General features: G+C 41.0%; 1 protein-coding gene across 4 annotated transcripts in view; it reads left to right on the top strand.

Moving 5' to 3' along the window:
* NGF (nerve growth factor) overlaps positions 1 to 17,602 on the top strand; it is a 78,302-nt gene that overhangs the window by 54,968 nt on the left and 5,732 nt on the right. For 2 of the 4 annotated variants that reach the window (XM_083172716.1, XM_083172717.1), the window contains exon 2: positions 13,588 to 13,709. The exons of the other annotated variants lie outside the window; for them this stretch is intronic. The gene's annotated coding sequence lies outside the window, so the exon portion shown is untranslated. The remainder of the gene's footprint in view (positions 1 to 13,587; positions 13,710 to 17,602) is intronic. 4 annotated transcript variants of the gene reach the window in all.

Raw genomic sequence — 17,602 nt, 5'->3', positions numbered from 1 at the left:
TGACATATGCACTAGTATGACAGGAAAGGCTGTGCCTCCCCTGCCTCACCCCACCACACGCCACTGGAAGATACATTTAAGAATTCCTTGGGCACTTATAGATAATTGCATACAATGATAATTACATGGGGTGGATTAAAAATGGCCCTGTAAAATTTTCAAGAAGTGGTTTCACATGGACGGCACCAAATTAAATGTAGGCAGGGCCGACACCAAAATAGGAGGGATTAATACATTACAACACCTGGGTGAAAGACATGTCGATGTTCTTGGTAGTCTAGTGAACCCAATACTGTTAAGCTGCTGTGGCAAACCACAAACCTCCACACTTCACATAATACCTCTTTCTCCCCACTGAGACTGAACACAGACCCTAAAACCTCCAACATGCAGACAAACAAATAATTACCATAATCTCCTGAATATCAAAACCATCTCCAGCAGAGTCTAGAAACACCCCAGAAATTGTTACACCCCCAGATAGCTTCCAATCCTGCCCCTTTAACAGATATCACAATGGATATAGATGGGCGTCTACCTTAGATCAGTATTTGCAGCATCAGATACTCTGCAAGTGTATGTGTGGGAGACAGGAGGGGAATGGGGCCACTACATTGGCCAGGGCCAGATCATAAAAATAAGTGACTGGCTGATAAGTGGCCTCACAGATGCGTTGGCCTACCAGGAAACTTCCCTGTAAGGTTTATGGCCAAGCCGCATCTGATAATTACTCATTTGTTGTAGATATTTTTTTTTTTTGCAGGGTACTTGCGACTTTTTGGCTATATTAATATAAATATATGTATGTAAAACAAAAACCAGGCAAAGCACAGTCATTACAATATAAAATAACTGATGGTGTAGACAAAAAGAAATACAAACACAGTATAGTATATGTTATGGAAAGATATATAACCTGCATTAAGCCTCTCATACTCATCAAACCAGAACATCCTCTAACTATTACAACTATGTTGTTATTATTATTATTATTATTATTATTATTATTATTATTATTATTATTACTACTGTAATTCTTATTTTTAACATGGATGTTTTTCTTTAATATCGAATAGCCAACACTGTAATTCATGCCTATCAACTGTTCTCAGCAAATATTTTAGTGGAGATTTCTTTTTAGATTACATCTTCATTGACTATAATTGGGTAATTGATTCCCTTTGTGCACTTGGGAGCACAGGGCTTGAATCCAAGGGCTTTCTGCTCCAATTACGCCCACTGAAGCTCACTTCTATAAACCGCAGGGCATGCTGATGCTATTAGAGAACGGACCTTAAGTGGGAACAAAAGTAAACCCTTTATAAGTTAATTTGTCATGCTCAGGGATTCAACACCTCTTTGAAAACTATTGTACTAGCACAGACTGAATATCACATAGCTCTTCAGATCTATTAATCATCACATACAGTACCTGCAGAGTAATAGCTGGAAGTTTTGTGCATAAAATATTCTGCCGTCACAGATACCTTAGTGTATAGAGCCTAGATCGCACTCAAAATTGCACAAGGCAGTGCTTACTGGTAATGACCTGTCTGAGACTTTATGCAAATGCCACTATAAACTTGCTTCCTTCTTTACATTGATATGGCCTGATGTGCAAGACTGAGACACCTCAGATTGAGCACTTTTGAAAGCTGTAATAACAATATAAAGCATCCTTAGATGGCTGCATTAACTAAACTTTCACCAGCCCTACGGTAGGTACACATTTGCAATTTGACCATGGCCTCGGCACTGCCCAGGCAATAGTCGAGAAAGTATAGTGGTCTAAAGCAGTGCCCATGCCGCCAACCTTCAGCCCTACCCTCCTTCCCTAGTGCAGCCAGTGAGAACAGTTTTAGACAATTAGTCTGTGCTTAGAAAAGCCAGGGTCCAGGAAAGCAATATCAACAGGTTGGCATTCAGTAACAGTTCTCCTGGTACTTCCTCATCTTTCCGGCCACAGCTTATGCCAGTTACATTCGCACTTTCAGAATAGCGCCATTGTCTCCTCGTATGCATGCTTCACTCGTCACGCTTCAGCTTGGTGGCTTGCTTCACTCCGCTCGCCACAACTTTACTACAGGTAATATATGGTGGTGTGGACACAGGAGGCTGGCATGGACCCAGGGTGGTGCAAGTTCCGCTATATAAGTTCCATAGCGTAAGCTGTGGCCACAAAGAAGAGGAAGTACCGTTCTCCCCACACCACAGCTCATCAAGAGGAAACACTGTTGGATGAGTACAAGGAGCCACAATTACTGGCTGGACCAGAATCCAAGATGGCACCAGAGACAGGAAGATGCTGCTGTGTAGAACAAGCATCTCCTGCTGCACAACAGGGGAGTTTTGGGCCCTGGAGGCACCCATAGTAGCTGCATCCCCCTGCAATTTTGTTAGTTTTGACAATGCATGAGTTTATTGCTCTCTCCTTATCTTTTTCTATCTCTCTATCTCTCTCTCTCTGTCTCATCACCTCCTCTCTAACTCTACCTCCCACCATCTATTTGGTGACTAATACTGAATATGGTTTGTTGTATTTTCCTTTTCCAGATTCTTATTTTGGGTAAATTAGACATTTGAATAAAATATGGAAACTATAATCTCATAGCCAAATAAATCATCTGAAGAGTGACTACTTGCAGCCAAATTTCAACAGATGTGGCTCAACTGGCTCCTTAAAGTAATATAAAACCACAAATATTTATATGCCTCACTGGGATTCTTTAAACATAACTGATAGACATGTGGCTGTATTCAACAGATTAATGTGCAATGCACTGTAGATCTAAAGCTGTACCAGCGGTAGACAGAAGGCAAACTTAACATTTTAGGGAAAAGAACATAAATTAAATATTTTGGAGGCTTATTATAATTATATTTTGGTTACTAGCAATACAAATATAAGGAATTTATCTATAAAGTAATTAGCAAAACTGCACAACGCTGCCATTTTTCCATCCGTAGCCTCTGCATATGGTGTCACCCCAAAAACGGTCCAGACACACCTGTGTTGTCTGAACCATATCCCCTAAATGGAGTGTCACAATCCCCTTGACGACCACCACAGTCAATCAAAGTGTGATTACATCCTCCCATGATGCGATCACACTTTGAAGCTTTGCACATGTGTGCTACGGCCGCTGCACATGCACAGAAGTCACAAAATCACCTGTGTGCTATTTTCAGACTTCTGTGATCCAACCTATATCGGGCACATAGACTGTAATGTCCAGTGGGTCAGGAGCTAGTTAGAATGACTAAATATTCTCTGTAACGCACTGCAGAATATGTACAGATCAGTCTCATTTGACAAGCATAGCAGGTTGCGTGTTTCTGCCCTCTCCCACAATCTATTAATTAGAACGTTGCTGTACAAAGGGGTGCCGGATGACTGACAGACAGTTGGGATTCCAACAGTCATTACACCAACATCGAAATCTGTTAAAACCAGATACTATGGATCGCGACAGCCACCGGCTATTCTCCCTCGTGGGGGTCCACGACCCCCAGAGAGGGAGAATAGAATGGGTTGCGAGCATAGCAAGCCACTGTGCCCGCAGTGTGGCATGGTTGCGCTCCCCCCGCTGTCTGAGTCCGGGCAGTCGGGATTCCGATGTCGGGCTAATGACTGTCGGAATCCCGTCTGTCGAAATCCCGACTGTTGGTGCGCTATACCACACCCGTACAAAGAAAGGGTGTAAAAGGACACATCTGTACTAACTATTTAAATAATCGGATACATCAAAAGTAGAGTTTTGTGCTGGAACAAATTTCCACAGCCACATTTAGAACAGGGTTGTTTACCCTCCCAGAATGGATAGGATTGTTCCGGATATCGGGACCCTCTCCCAGCACCCCAGAAATGGGGGCAACGCTCCCTGAGAGCCATCAGTCTTCTGCAACCTGCCCCACGGAGGGGGGGTCCATGGGTCAAATGACACGGCTCGCATCATTTTAGCCCCACCCACCGCAGTGTAATGCCTGAAATACTGGCATTGCATGTTGGGGGGTGTGACTAAAGTGACACGATTACTCTGGTCATGCCCCCAAACAAGTCACCCCTCCCGTGGCTCTGCTCTGCCCGTTTTTGCTCCTGGTGAAGGCCCCTGCCCCCTGTTTCACTGTGATGGCTTCCCTCTCCTGGCAAGCTTGATTTGGAACAATGTGTATATTTTGCAAGACCAGGAGAAGGGCAGAAAGAGGGGAGGGTAGGTTTATACTGTATGTTTAACCATCCTTAAAACCATACATAAGGAAACTAATATATTAGAGCACAATGGAGTCAGTAGAATTGGTATGGGTAGAAATCACAGGTAATATTAAAGGGGCTAAAAAACTTATAGTAGGAACATGTTATAAACCACCCAACATAAATACGGAGGAGGAAAAAGACCTCTTGCTACAGGTGGGAAAAGCGGCCAGCTTAAGGGACATTATTATTATTATAGGTGACTTAACTACCCAGAAATAAATCTGAAATATAGTTTAAGTAGCTAAGGGAAATATTTTATTGGATGCCCTGAATGACCACTATTTGTATCAATTTATTGAAAGTCCAACCAGATATACAGTAACAATATATTGAATCTCTTGATAAGCAACAATGGGGACATTCTTACTAACATAACCATAAGGGAGACATTGGGGAACAGTGATCACAATATGAACATTTGATTAAAATTTTAACAAAGACAATTATATTGGAGCAACTACAGTAGGTCCTTAGATTTCAGAAAAGCAAACTTTGGTAAGTTTGAGGAGTCCTTAAAGGAATTATTTAGAGGTATGGATACGACTAAAAGTTGGTAAACTTAAAAAAATACTTCAGGAGGGTAAATAAAAGAACAAATGTCAAAAGGAAACCAATGTGGCTTAATAGCAAAGTCAAATTTGAAATATTTAAAAAAAAGAAGGGCATTTAAAGCACATAAACAAGATGGGACACCTAAATCATTTCTCGCATATAAAGAATGTAAAAATACAATCAAGATGGCTAAATGAGAGACTGAATATCTGGTGATGTCAGCTGCCCACTCCCGGTGCCCACGTCACCAAGCAATTTCCATGAGAACGCCGGGTGTTTTTATGGGAACACCCATGAAACGCTGGGCGATCCCATGGGCACGACTAAACGCCACCACCCCCCGCCTGCAATCTTGGCTGCATGCCCAGAAATGTGGCTGCGAATGCACATACGTATAACATCAGTCCCAGTACAAATGAGCAGCCGCTGCGAACGAACCAGAATAAGGTCCAGAGAGTGTTGGTAAATGGCATACATTCCAGCTGAGGTAATATCCAAAGTGGAATCCCACAAGGTTCAATATTGGGACCCACCTTGTTTAATATATTCATTAATTATATAGGAAATAACATTATGAGTAAAATTGCAATATTTGCGGAAGACATGAAATTGAGTAAGGAAATTAACTCAGGAGAGGATGTGGATACACTGCAAAGTGACTTAATGAAACTGTAAAGGTGGGCGGAAAGGTGGAAAATGCAGTTTAACGTTGATAAAATGAATTCATTATGGGAACAAAAATGAACAAGCTACTTACAGTATAGGATAAATGGAGTTATTATAAGGAGATTCTGCTGTAGAGATGGACTTGGGGGTAATCATAGATGACAAATTGGGTAATAGTGCTCACTGCTCAAGTGCAGCAGCAAAAGCAAACTGGACACTGGCATGCATTAAAAGGGTAATGGATTCAAGGGATGCCAATGTGATAGTGCCTCTTTAAAGCATTGGTGAGACCACACTTGGAATACTGTGTTCAGTTCTGGGCACCGCACCTTGAAAAGGACATAAATGAATTGGAACAGGTACAGAGAAGGGAGACTAAGCTAGTGAAAGGTCTTGAATCACTAGAATACAAAGATAGGTTAACCAGGCTGAATATGTTTTCACTGGAGAAAAGGAGGTTGAGAGGTGATATGATTAGTATGTTCAAATACAGGTTTGGTAATCATATGGAACTGGGAGCTGATTTGTTCACTAGCAGGCATGTACTAAGACTCGAGGAAATAAATTCCATACTGAATTAAGGAGAAGATTCTTCACCATTAGAGTAGAACATTTCTGAAACTCATTGCCAGTGGGGGTGATTACAGCAACTACTGTTAATGAATTTAAATGAAAACTGAATACATTTTTGTCCACTAAGGGAATCCTATAGATATGACTTACTCAAGTCAGTAGTTACAAGTCAGATAGGTTGAACTCGATGGACTAACATCTTTTTTCAACCTTAATTACTATGTTACTATGTTTTGGAAATGTTGCTAAATTGTAATAAAAAATTACAGTTACTTTATTGGTCCAATATATATTCTGTTGTTATGTTATAATACTCAAAATTAAACAGATGCTTTTGCATCGTGGGCTAAAAGTTGCAGCATAGGCCCTCTTACCTGTCTGTTCATATTACACAGTCTCATTTTGTAAATGGCTTGTTTACAACAGTAACGCACAATGCTGGAACATCTGTGCATAAGTACTGTAAATGCTAATACAGCACAGGCGCTACTCTGGGAGCCAATATTTATCTTGTCCCTGTCACACTGGCACTTCTTTATCACATAAACCTAACAGGATGTCTTTTAAAGACACATGTAAAAAATTAAAACGCTCCAAAGAGAGTGCCCTTTACAGAACAGAACGCAGGCCCCGGCACTACATTATATATAATATCATGTAATCAGGAAGACATGGATTTTTAGGTTCTAAAAAAATGAACATTAGGTTTTTTCAATCCATGTTTTAGGAATTTAAAGGTTTTAAAGATGCCAGTTTAGACATTTAAACATATGCAATATATCGCTATGTTTGAAACACTGTGCCTTTATTACAGATGTGCAGTAGATTCACTTCCCCCCTTCTACTATGGCTTTGTGATGTGGGGGCATGACTGTTACAGTGAAGCACCTGGCTCCTATCACTGAGCAGGAGCCAGAACTTTTGTGTCACCCCTCGGCGGGTGGTGCCCAGGTGCGACCATTACCCCCTGCACCCACCTGGTGATGCTATTACAGAGGTAGCCTACTACTGCTTTTGTAGCATGAGGCTGTGCTCAATCTGCAGCTTTACCAAAGAGGCTAATTGATTGCGTGTATCTGTATATGCTTGCACCCGGAAATCACAGGAGTCATCAGTTTCCCTGCGTACACTACGCAGCAAGGCTGTAACAGGACAGTCTCCTCTTTACTCTCTATTTGTTCTTCATGTTACATGCTCTTAGTCTTATGTAATTAGTAAATTCTTCTGATAGCAGGAGCCAGAACTTTTGTGTCATCCCTTGGCGGGTGGTGCCCAGGTGCGACCACTACAATAATACAATAATGTATTCTGCACTTGTAGATTTGTTACCCCTGATGAAGTCGGGTTATGCTACAATATAAAAAATAACTAAAAGTATTCCAACTACAAGGAGCTTTTTATAAGTATTTTATTATTCTGTATTTTTAAAAAATGTCTCAATTGTATGAATATTCTTAATTTCATATGTAACACTGGAGGGACTTTCAATATAAATATTGGGGTGCAGATAACACTATTGTTTGGTGACATCGGTATATATATATATACTCGTTTCACACATTCCCACGATAAATGTATATAGTTTCAACAGTACCAGATGTATCTTACCTAACAGAGAATCTTTCACTGTGTGACCGCTAGTAGCCACTGCATTTATAGCTCATGGCATCCTTAGCTTTCTCCAAGTAGAGTGCCTTGTTCCTTTGACTTTACTTGGGACCTGTTTGGCATTCCTAACGCAAATTTCCTTCCTTATTGTTTATAGTACATCTACAATACTTACTCATATGTCTAAGTTGTAAAATAAACAAAGGAAACACTTTCAGACTTCCTATTAAAGGTTTATAAACAAAGCCATACATCACTATCAGCTTAATTATCATTATAAAAATCATTATTACTGCACGGTTTAATGCTATTTATTTAACATTCATGAATGGCACACCCCCCCTGCCTCCCCCCCACAAAAAAAATACCCTCCAAATGCAAAATTATCACGTTTTGTTACATGGCAAGAAATAACAGAAGTGTTTTTTACCAAGAAACTTGGTGAACTAGGCGCTGATGTGAGGTGCTCCTCCTATATTAAATGTAGCTGCTGCCTGAAAGTGATTATAGTTTATCACTAGGGAGGTTACAACAAACAAGATACAATAGATGTATAGGCTGCGCTATTTAAAAGAACACATAGGGATTGTACTATTTGTGCATTTATTCGAATAATAATAGTTAAAAAAGCATATATTAAGAACATATAATAAAACAATTGGTATACCCTCTAATGGTCACTGATGGTATTGTGCACTTTTCCTTATTAGGCAAATGTGGATAATGGCAGTTCATGCAATTGAGTAACAGTCTCACCACTATGTTGGGATTTTTTCCAAGTAGGGGTCCGTTGTCCTCACTATTGTGTGGGGATGATGTTTGAGAAAGTTTTTTCTTTAGAATGCCGCTGGAGGAATATCAAGGACCTTGGTGGAGCTTCCCGGTAGTTGGTGTCCTGTAGCAGGTTTGCAGATGATCAATGGTGCCAAAGTTGGACTGGTGCTGGTTTAGGTAGGCACCAGGTTTTGCCAAAGGGTCTGGATTTAAAGTGCTTGTGCAGTGCCAAATTGAGGTTGAATAAGCAGTCCCACCGACGCGTTTCACTGAATTAATCAGCTTTTTCAAGGTTCACCTTGAAGTATGGCCAGTTTACAGCAGATCTTGGGGCAAATGTATGAAGCATGATAAGGGAGGAGAACTGAGCCAGAGGAGAAGTGACCCATGGCAACCAATCAGCTGCTCTGTATAATTTTATATTATGCAAATTATAGATGCTACTTCAGTGCTGATTGGTTGCCATGGGCAACTTCTCCACTGGCTCACTTCACCTGCCTTATCACTGCTTCATACATCTGCCCCAATGTGAGAAATTCCTTGGGCTGCAATAAGACAATGATATACAGTATGGCCAAACTGGAGAACTTTCTACGCCTGTTTGGTACTGTGCCACCAGAAACTTTGATATCTGTTATCCATATTATTCTGAAAAATTATAGTTTCTGGAATATACAGTACTTTTTTTTTTTTTTTTTGTTACTGTCCTTCTGATTGATATGTCTGCAATGAGATTTGGAGACACGTAACCGATATAAATCACTGGAGATGGATTTTGATAACTTCATCTATTAGCCTTTCCACTAGTCACATATAAAGGCAACAGTAAACTGAAAAAGAATAAACCCAACTCCCTAAGTTTGGCTATTTGTAAAATTTGCTCATATCATTTACATATAAATACTGTACGAATTCAGTAGAATTCGGCAAAAAAAACTATTAACATCACAACGTTATCAGACATTTTGACTGCTATGTTAAATTATATCCAATGGAAAGGGGATCTTATGTTAAACTTTTTTACAGTGGAGCTTCAAAAAGTGTACTTTGTAATGTAAAGCAATGCTTGGGGCCTCCTGCCTTTATAAACAGTAGGTCAGATGATGGGGGCATTTCCTGCGTACAATATTTAGCAAGTATACATCGTTAAATGTGACAGCAATTTGCCAATGCATCTACATGTTTTGTTTAAAATAATGTCTCCTATGAATACAGTATTCCTGTAGAACTCTGTAGAATTGCGCTAAACCTGGTGGATATTTGCAAGGTGTGCTGTATTTCATAAATAGATGACTAATGATACACTGTATAGAGAGAGATACTTGTTTGCCAAAAAACTGAAGAGCCTTATTGCCTGCAGGTTTTACCTAACAAATGGGCTCATTTTAGCTTTTTTCCCAATACAAGAAAGGAGTTACCACCAATTGGGATCCAGTCAAAGGGTGAATGTGGGAATAGGCTGTTTATGGCTGGAAAGCTTCATTTTCCTAATCTTGCCCTGTTATACCTCATATATTGCAAATACAGTACTCCCTGTATTACTTAACGATTGGTAACTCTTTATGGCTACAGCTAATGCCATGTTCAGTTTGTACTAGGAGGCAGAATACAGAACGATCCATCGTGATTCATCCAATAAGTGTGTGCAGCTCCTCCCCTTCCTGCCAATAGCAGCTGTGGTTGTACAATCTTAATTCCACAATACAAATACTATTATAATATTGGCAGTTTTGATTCCATGTATCACTTTAATTCCATATTCCATTTAATGTCAGAAGAACCAATGATTGGTGAGCTGCTGTATTAGGGTTACTCATTCCATACACTTGGGTTCACATTCCATTGGTCATTGCTCATGCTACTGTAGATTCCATTTAATATGCTCCACTGCGTATTCACACTTCTTTGATGAATCTTAGGCCCCCAGAGAGGTTCTTGACATATCCCGCAGGCCAGTGGTGGAAACCACTTATCACTCATTCCAAGTAAATCTTGATTTGGTGCACACATATCTATTCAAGATGAAACTGGGAAGGGTTTTCCATTTATGAAAGGCTGAGGGTGATGATAAACCACCAACCAATCAGTTCCTACCTGTCATATTTCAAACACAGCCTGTGACATGACAGGTAGGAGCTGATTGGCTGGCGGTTTATAACTCTCCATTTTATCACTTTACAAAGCTTAGTACATATGGCCCTGATTCAGGACATTTCAGACACACAAGGACTACGCCAATGTCCATGACAGCTATTCTTTAGAAGAGCTTTGCTGGCATTGGAGTAGTGGCTTCAGATATGTTTTGTTTCTCATTGTGACCTGTCAATTTGGGATGTGTCAGGCATTTTCATAATTAACAGTTAATAGGCAACTTTGGTTTTAAACAATAAAGGCTCATACACACTGGGCGATTTTGCCTAGCCTACATACTGAGTGCCGTAGGCTAGGTATATCGCTTTAAAGCTTCCCGGTGGCTAGATCTTCCATATACAAGTAGCGATGTGTGCATGGGCGATCTGTGCTTACCGATGTTCTCTGGTTAGAACACTCGCTATTTGACTAGATCTTGACTACATATAGTCCAGATTTGAGCCGAGGATGGCAACGTGCGGGACCGTGCATTGCCATTGCTATGGAGGCATACACACGGAGCAGTCCGCGCTTAATTTCTAAGCGATCTAAACAGATTGCTTACAAAACGGGCTATTATGTTGTGTATGCCCCTTTACAATTGAATCATATTATATTGCAACATTAACACGTGCCAATAATATTTAGTTATTTGTTTTAAGCTCAATTATTGTATGATTAGTTAGAATTCAAATGGTGGACATAACTTTACAGGTGGAGGAGCACATAAGCAGTATATATGGCCAGCATGAGGAAATGCTATCTAACCTCATCAAAATGCAGCATGGTTTTGAAATGTTGAGCTTTGGCACCAGAACGAGACATTGTAGCATACTGGCAGTATACACCTCCAACAACAACAGGAGCATGATATCCAATCATTTCCTCTGGCTCCCGAGCACAAAAATCCTGGATCGGAAGAGCAAGTCTCCATCAGTAACTCTGAGTGTTCTTGCATTTAGTGCAGTTTAAGGATTTTGACCTATCATTACTCAGTAACGCACATAGACACATTATTGTGCCAAAATAGGTTTTAAAGCTTTATTGTATTTTTAAATCAGCGTATGAGAGGCAAGATGGAATCCACAGATAGATATACTTTTAACATATTGAATTCTACTTTGCTAAAGAATTAAGGTGCCATAAAGTTACATAGGACAGCGTATGTGTTTTATACAAAGAAAAATATTAAATAGTGTATTAGTTTTTGTGTCTTGTACAGTGAGTTATTTTGTTGTGATTTGTTTTAATTAGATTTTTTTTTTTTCTCTTAATTTCAAAATTGGTTATGTTTAAGATTTTGGCCAGTATGTATCAAGCTTCAAAAGTGATAAAATGGACAGTGATAAACAGCCAGCCAATCAGCTCCTACCTGCCATGTCACAGACTGGGTTTGAAAAATAACAGGTAGGAGCTGATTGACGGGTTGTTTATCACTCTCCATTTTATCACTTTTGAAGCTTGATACATCTGGCCCTTTAGCAGCTGTAACAGTTGTTTTTAAGAGTAATACATAGATAAATGAAATTCTTATCAAAGAGCACCAGATCCTGATCCTGTGAGGGTAGACACAGGGCCGTTCTTAACAGCAGTGTGGGCCCCTGGGCAAAGCAATGCACTGGGTCCCTTACCCAGTCTCCCCTCCTAGGGGTGGGGGGTGCTTTCAGCAGCAGCTTTGATGTCCCATAGGTGGCAGGGGGTGCTCTATCTTCCATTCAACATGTAGGACCTGGACCAGTAACTTTTGCTAATTACTTCTTTACTGCAAAGGTGGTGGGAGGGTGAACACTAATGTGTGAAAGTGGGCACTGAGCTGAATGAAGGGTCCCTTGTAAATTACTTCCAGGGAGGTAGGGGGTGTTTTATATGCAGTGGAGCATTGGATAATGGAGTGGGATTAATATTTGTCATTTTCCGGTGGAAGGGCAGCTTGTTTGACTGCAGATATCGCCATTATCTGGAAATAGATTTCTTAGCCTTCAATGGTATAAAAACATAGAGTCCCAATTTTCAGTAGGTGCTGGGGACTTGGAGATCAGAGATCAGGAGCCAGAGCAATCCATTGACAAAAATATAAAACTGTACACCAGACGTTTGGAGCTGGAGCAGGGACCGGCTGCTGGAAGGCTGATATCTCTGGTTCTGGGCATGATAGAGACAAGCCGCTACTGTCGACAGAAAGGGGAGTGTCCCAACTTTTGGCTTTTTACTCTCAGAAAAACTCTAAGTTAGAAAAAACCTGAGAAATATGACTGGGAACTGCGATTAACAGGTCGGATGTGGACTGCTGCTTTGAAGTTGGATATCTCCAGTTCCCCAGGGTCGATTTTCAAAATTCTGGTATCCCTGGAAAGAGGGGATCCTCAGCTATCAGGATAGGGCCCTTATACACCTGGGGCCAGTGGGCAAGTGCCTATTAAGCCCATACAAAAAGACGGCCCTGGGTAGACAGGAAATAGACAGCATACGCATATTGAAGGTCATTCCAATTCATTCGGTCCACAGCGAATTCACAACGGGACCAATGTTATTATTCTGTGTATGCGCATAATAGATTATGAGCATGTGCGGGGTCCCTGTGTGAACAGCTTCAGTGACTTGCTTTGTCGGGCCAGGGGGCGTGTGACAGCAGAGTCAGGTGTTGCTTATGGGAACACCCAGTGTTTCATGGGCGTCCCCATGAAAATGCTTAGCATTCCCTTCGGAGTGCGGGCAGGACAAGGTGTGCCAAGGGTGGGTGGCTGACGTCATATGACATCAGCTGCCTGCCCTGTTTTTGTTCCAGCCCAGGAGAATCATTCGATGTTTGGTCACCATCAAGTGATTTTTCCTGCTGCATGCACATGCAAGGGGATGTGTCTTTGTAACACATCCCCTCATATGGTTGCGAGGGGAAACGGTGGTGGTGGGGGGGGGGGTTGTATTCGCCGTGGTGGCGTCAAAAGGATTTGGTAAGCTATGAGCTTTGCTTTTTTTAGGAAGACTTTAGTTATTTACTGACAATTTGCTTTGTTTGTTTTTGATCTCAGAAACGAAGCACCACCAAGACTGCACTGTGTACAGATGGTATGCTGGGCCCCAACTCAGCAGAGTGTTTGGACGGAGTAAAGGCCTCTAGTACAGAGAAGCTTTACATACTGTACAACCAAAGGTATATTACATGTTATATATATATAGTCTGGATATTGCACATCAGAAAAGCCCATACATAAATAGTTCTTATTTGTCTATTGTATCAATACATTTTAAAGGAAGATATTGAAGACAATGAGTTATATTGCACATTAGCCCTCATTCAACTTGAGTTGAAGTTTTTCAAGGATTCACAAAACTACAGCTTTCTTTCGCAAAGTTATGCAATCACACGCTCCCCCCTCCTCAAATGGTCAGGACACTCCTCTGTTGTCCGGACCACGCACCCACAACGCTACATCACCACCGACAAAACACAGAGTCCATGCACCATTGATGACCCAACAGTGACAAAACATGGGGGCATGGCCTCATGATTGCAACTTTGCTGCATAGCATTGCCCCCTTACCGGGGCCGCACAGGCGGGTCCCGTCGACTAAAGATCAAATGTTGGGAGGTATGCAGAAGTCTGAACTACTGCTCCTTTCTCTAGACCTTATTTGCAGACATTCACTCACCAGTCAAACTTGTTGCTCCTTTTTCAAAGTTTCCAATTCCCACAGGGGTAGACCTGCCTTCCAGGGCTGACCATAATGTGGTGTTCTCTGCTTACTGAAGCTGCTAAAATATGGATTGGAGATAGGAGAAAGGAAGGTCAATTTCAGTGCAGGTTAAACCAGATCCCCTGCTACGTGGCTACACAGTTCTAGGAGAGAACATTTCATGCTAATTAATGTAGACTTTCTCCAAATTTCATATACAGAAGTGTCCAGTCACTACCAGAATTAACCACTTATATGCCTTGAATTTCAACTGATATTTGTCTGTGAAATCCTCTGACATAGAATTATTCATATTAACAATTACACAGAGTATCATCAAATAAATGACATATTCCATATTTGATACTCAGTTCTGTTCTATTCTATTGTAAAGTGTGTTTTCTTGATGGTTTTGTGCCATATTTCACCTTTGTAAATCTGCAGTTAGCAAAACCACTGCAAAACTGCTGGGCATTAGATGCCACCACTTAGTAAATGTTGCATTTACAGTATCCTTCAAACCATTTGCAAACAATCCAAATTCAATGTACAGTATGTATAGTGGTTTGCCAACCCAGCAACACGGACAGTGTAATAGTTGGAATTACTGCCTTACATAACCTAAGTAATGGTTTCAATTCCACCATGGCCTTTGCTGTCTGGAGTTTATATATTCCTCCCGTGCTTCTGTGGGTCTCCTCTGTATACACCGGCTCCAACAATCCAAAAATATACTGGTACTCATTAAAAACCTGTCAAAATGACAGCTTCTACAATGTACTTTCACTTTGAGCTGTGACCATTTTCACTTTGAGCTTTGACAGTTTTTAGCCCACAAACTCTCCACCACGCCCGAGTCCCTATCTGCTCCTACCTCCAATCTCTCTTCACAGCTCCCTCTCTCCATATCCAGCAAATATGAACCAGATCAGTGTCCCTGCAAAAATTGCTTTTACTTTTTGTTATGGCATTTTGTAGCACACAAAGGAGTGATTTTGTCCATCAAGTGGCCTCTAGTGGTCAGTGGCGGTACTTCCCATCATAGAGGTGAAAAGTAGTTAGCCATTTATATATAAAGAGAGTGAAAGAGAGAGAGATTTTTAATCGGTTTTCATCAAAAGTTAACCTTAGCATGAATTTATTTATTTACAGTTTCTTATATAGCGCAGCAGATTCTGTTGCGCTTTACAATAGTAGACAGTGATAAAACAAACTGGGTAACAACAGACAGACTTGGAGGTAGGAGGGCCCTGCTGCAAGCTTACAATCTATAGGGACATAGGAGGGAAACACAAGGACAGGCGCCAGTAATAGCATAGCAGTCCCACCAAGTTACAAGTCCAGAAGGGAATCTATATAATACATAAGTGCCTCAGAAGGTTATGTGTGTAGAACTTAAATATGATAGGCTTGCCTGAAGAGGTGAGTTTTCAGGGAACACTTGAAAGTTTGGAGGCTAGTGGAGAGTCTTATTGTGCGTGGAAGGGCATTCCATAGGGAGGGAGCAGCCCGATGAAAGTTCTGTAATAGTGAATGGAAGCTAGTGATCCGTGCAGAAGAGTGACGCAGATCTTGTGCAGAGCAGAGCAGTCGAGATGGGAGATATTTTGTGATAAGTAAAGAGATATATGCTGGTTCAGTATTGTTCATAGCTTTATATGCAAGTAGAAGTGTTTTATATTGAATACGGTAAGATACAGGTAACCAATGGAGGGACTGGCAGAGCGGATCAGCAGACGATGAGCATCTTGCAAGGAAGATCAGCCTAGCAGCAGCATTTAAAATGGATTGCAGTGGTGAGAGTCTGTTCTTGGGAAGACCAGTTAGGAGACTATTGCAATAATCAATGCGGGATATAATGAGTGCAAGGACAAGATATTCAGTAGTGTCTTGTGTGAGATACGGTCGTATTTTGGATATGTTTTTTAGATGCATGTAAAATGATTTTGAGAAGATTGAATGTGGGGAAGAAAGGACAGTTCAGAGTCAAGGATGAACCCTAAGCAACAAGCTTGTGGGGTAGGGTAGATTGTCGAGCTGTCAACAGCGATGGAGATATCAGGATGGTAACTGTTCTTAGTTGGTGGGAAAATAAGTAATTCCGTTTTGGAAATATTGAGTTTGAGTTGGAGAGAAGACATCCAAGATGAGATGGCAGAGAGACATTCAGAGACTCGACCCAAAACCACTGGTGACAACTCTGGGGTTGATAGATAGATTTGAGTATCATCCGCATATAAGTTATACTGAAATCCGAAAGCGCTGATTAGTTTGCCAAGAGAGGAAGTATAGATTGAGAAAAGCAGGGGACCTAAGACTGAGCCTTGCGGAACTCCGACTGACAGAGGTAATGAAGAGGAATTAGAGTCAGAGAAGCGAACATTGAAAGAGCGATCAGATAGGTAAGATGTGAACCAGGAAAGGGCTGTATCATTAAGTTCTAGGGAGTGTAGTGTTTGTAAGAGAAGAGAGTGATCGACAGTGTCAAACACAGCAGAAAGAGCTAGAATAATAAGTAGTGAGTAATGGCCTTTACACTTAGCAGTTACCAGATTATTCACCACTTTAGTCAGTACTGTCTCAGTAGAGTGTTGAGAGCGAAAGCCTGACTGAAGTGGGTCTAAAAGGGTGTGAGAGTTAAGAAAGTTTGTGAGGCGAGAGTAGACAAGTCTCTCCAGTATCAGTAGAACAAAGAGGGAAAAGGGAAGGTGGAAATTTACCGCTGCTCAGGTAGCTTGAATATGAGTCGTATATGAAAATTATTATCGTGATTATCCACTATACTGATTATAAGGTACTGATATGTACACATTATAGTAGGGGAGGTGCTCTCTAGAGAGTATGACATTTATAACTTGTTCTTCAAGTCTCTCCAGTAGCTTGGAGAGTCATGGGAGCTGCGAGATAGGATGATAGTTAGAGAGAGAGTGTTAGGGTCAGAATTGCGCATTTTCAGAATGGGAGTAATGCTCACTGCATGTTTGAGCAGAGAAGGAAAAGTACCAGTAGCAAGACAGAGATTGCAGATTTTAGTTAAGGTTGAAATAAGCACAGGAGATAGATTTTTAAAGACTTGTGCAGGTATAGGATCAAGAGGAGAGGTAGTAGAGTAAGAGGATAAGAAGAGTGTAGATACTTCTTTTTCATTTGTGGGCTCAAATGAAGACAAAGTGCCAGAGGGTTCAGGTGGGGAAGAAAGCAGGGTTAGAGGTTGTGGAGCATACCATTTCATCTTGGATGTTATCTATCTTGTCCTTAAAGTAGGAGGCAAGTTCTTGTGCACTGATGGTAGTCGGTGGGGGAGGAGGGGGAAGATAGAGAAGAAACTTAAAGGTGTAAAAAAGTCTCTTAGGGTTGGTGGCATGAGAA

Source organism: Crinia signifera, chromosome 2 (genome assembly GCF_055691185.1).
Source record: "Crinia signifera chromosome 2, ASM5569118v1, whole genome shotgun sequence".
Taxonomy (NCBI): domain Eukaryota; kingdom Metazoa; phylum Chordata; class Amphibia; order Anura; family Myobatrachidae; genus Crinia; species Crinia signifera.
The sequence above is the reverse complement of the archived record's forward strand: the minus strand, read 5'-3'. Positions and strand labels throughout refer to the sequence as shown.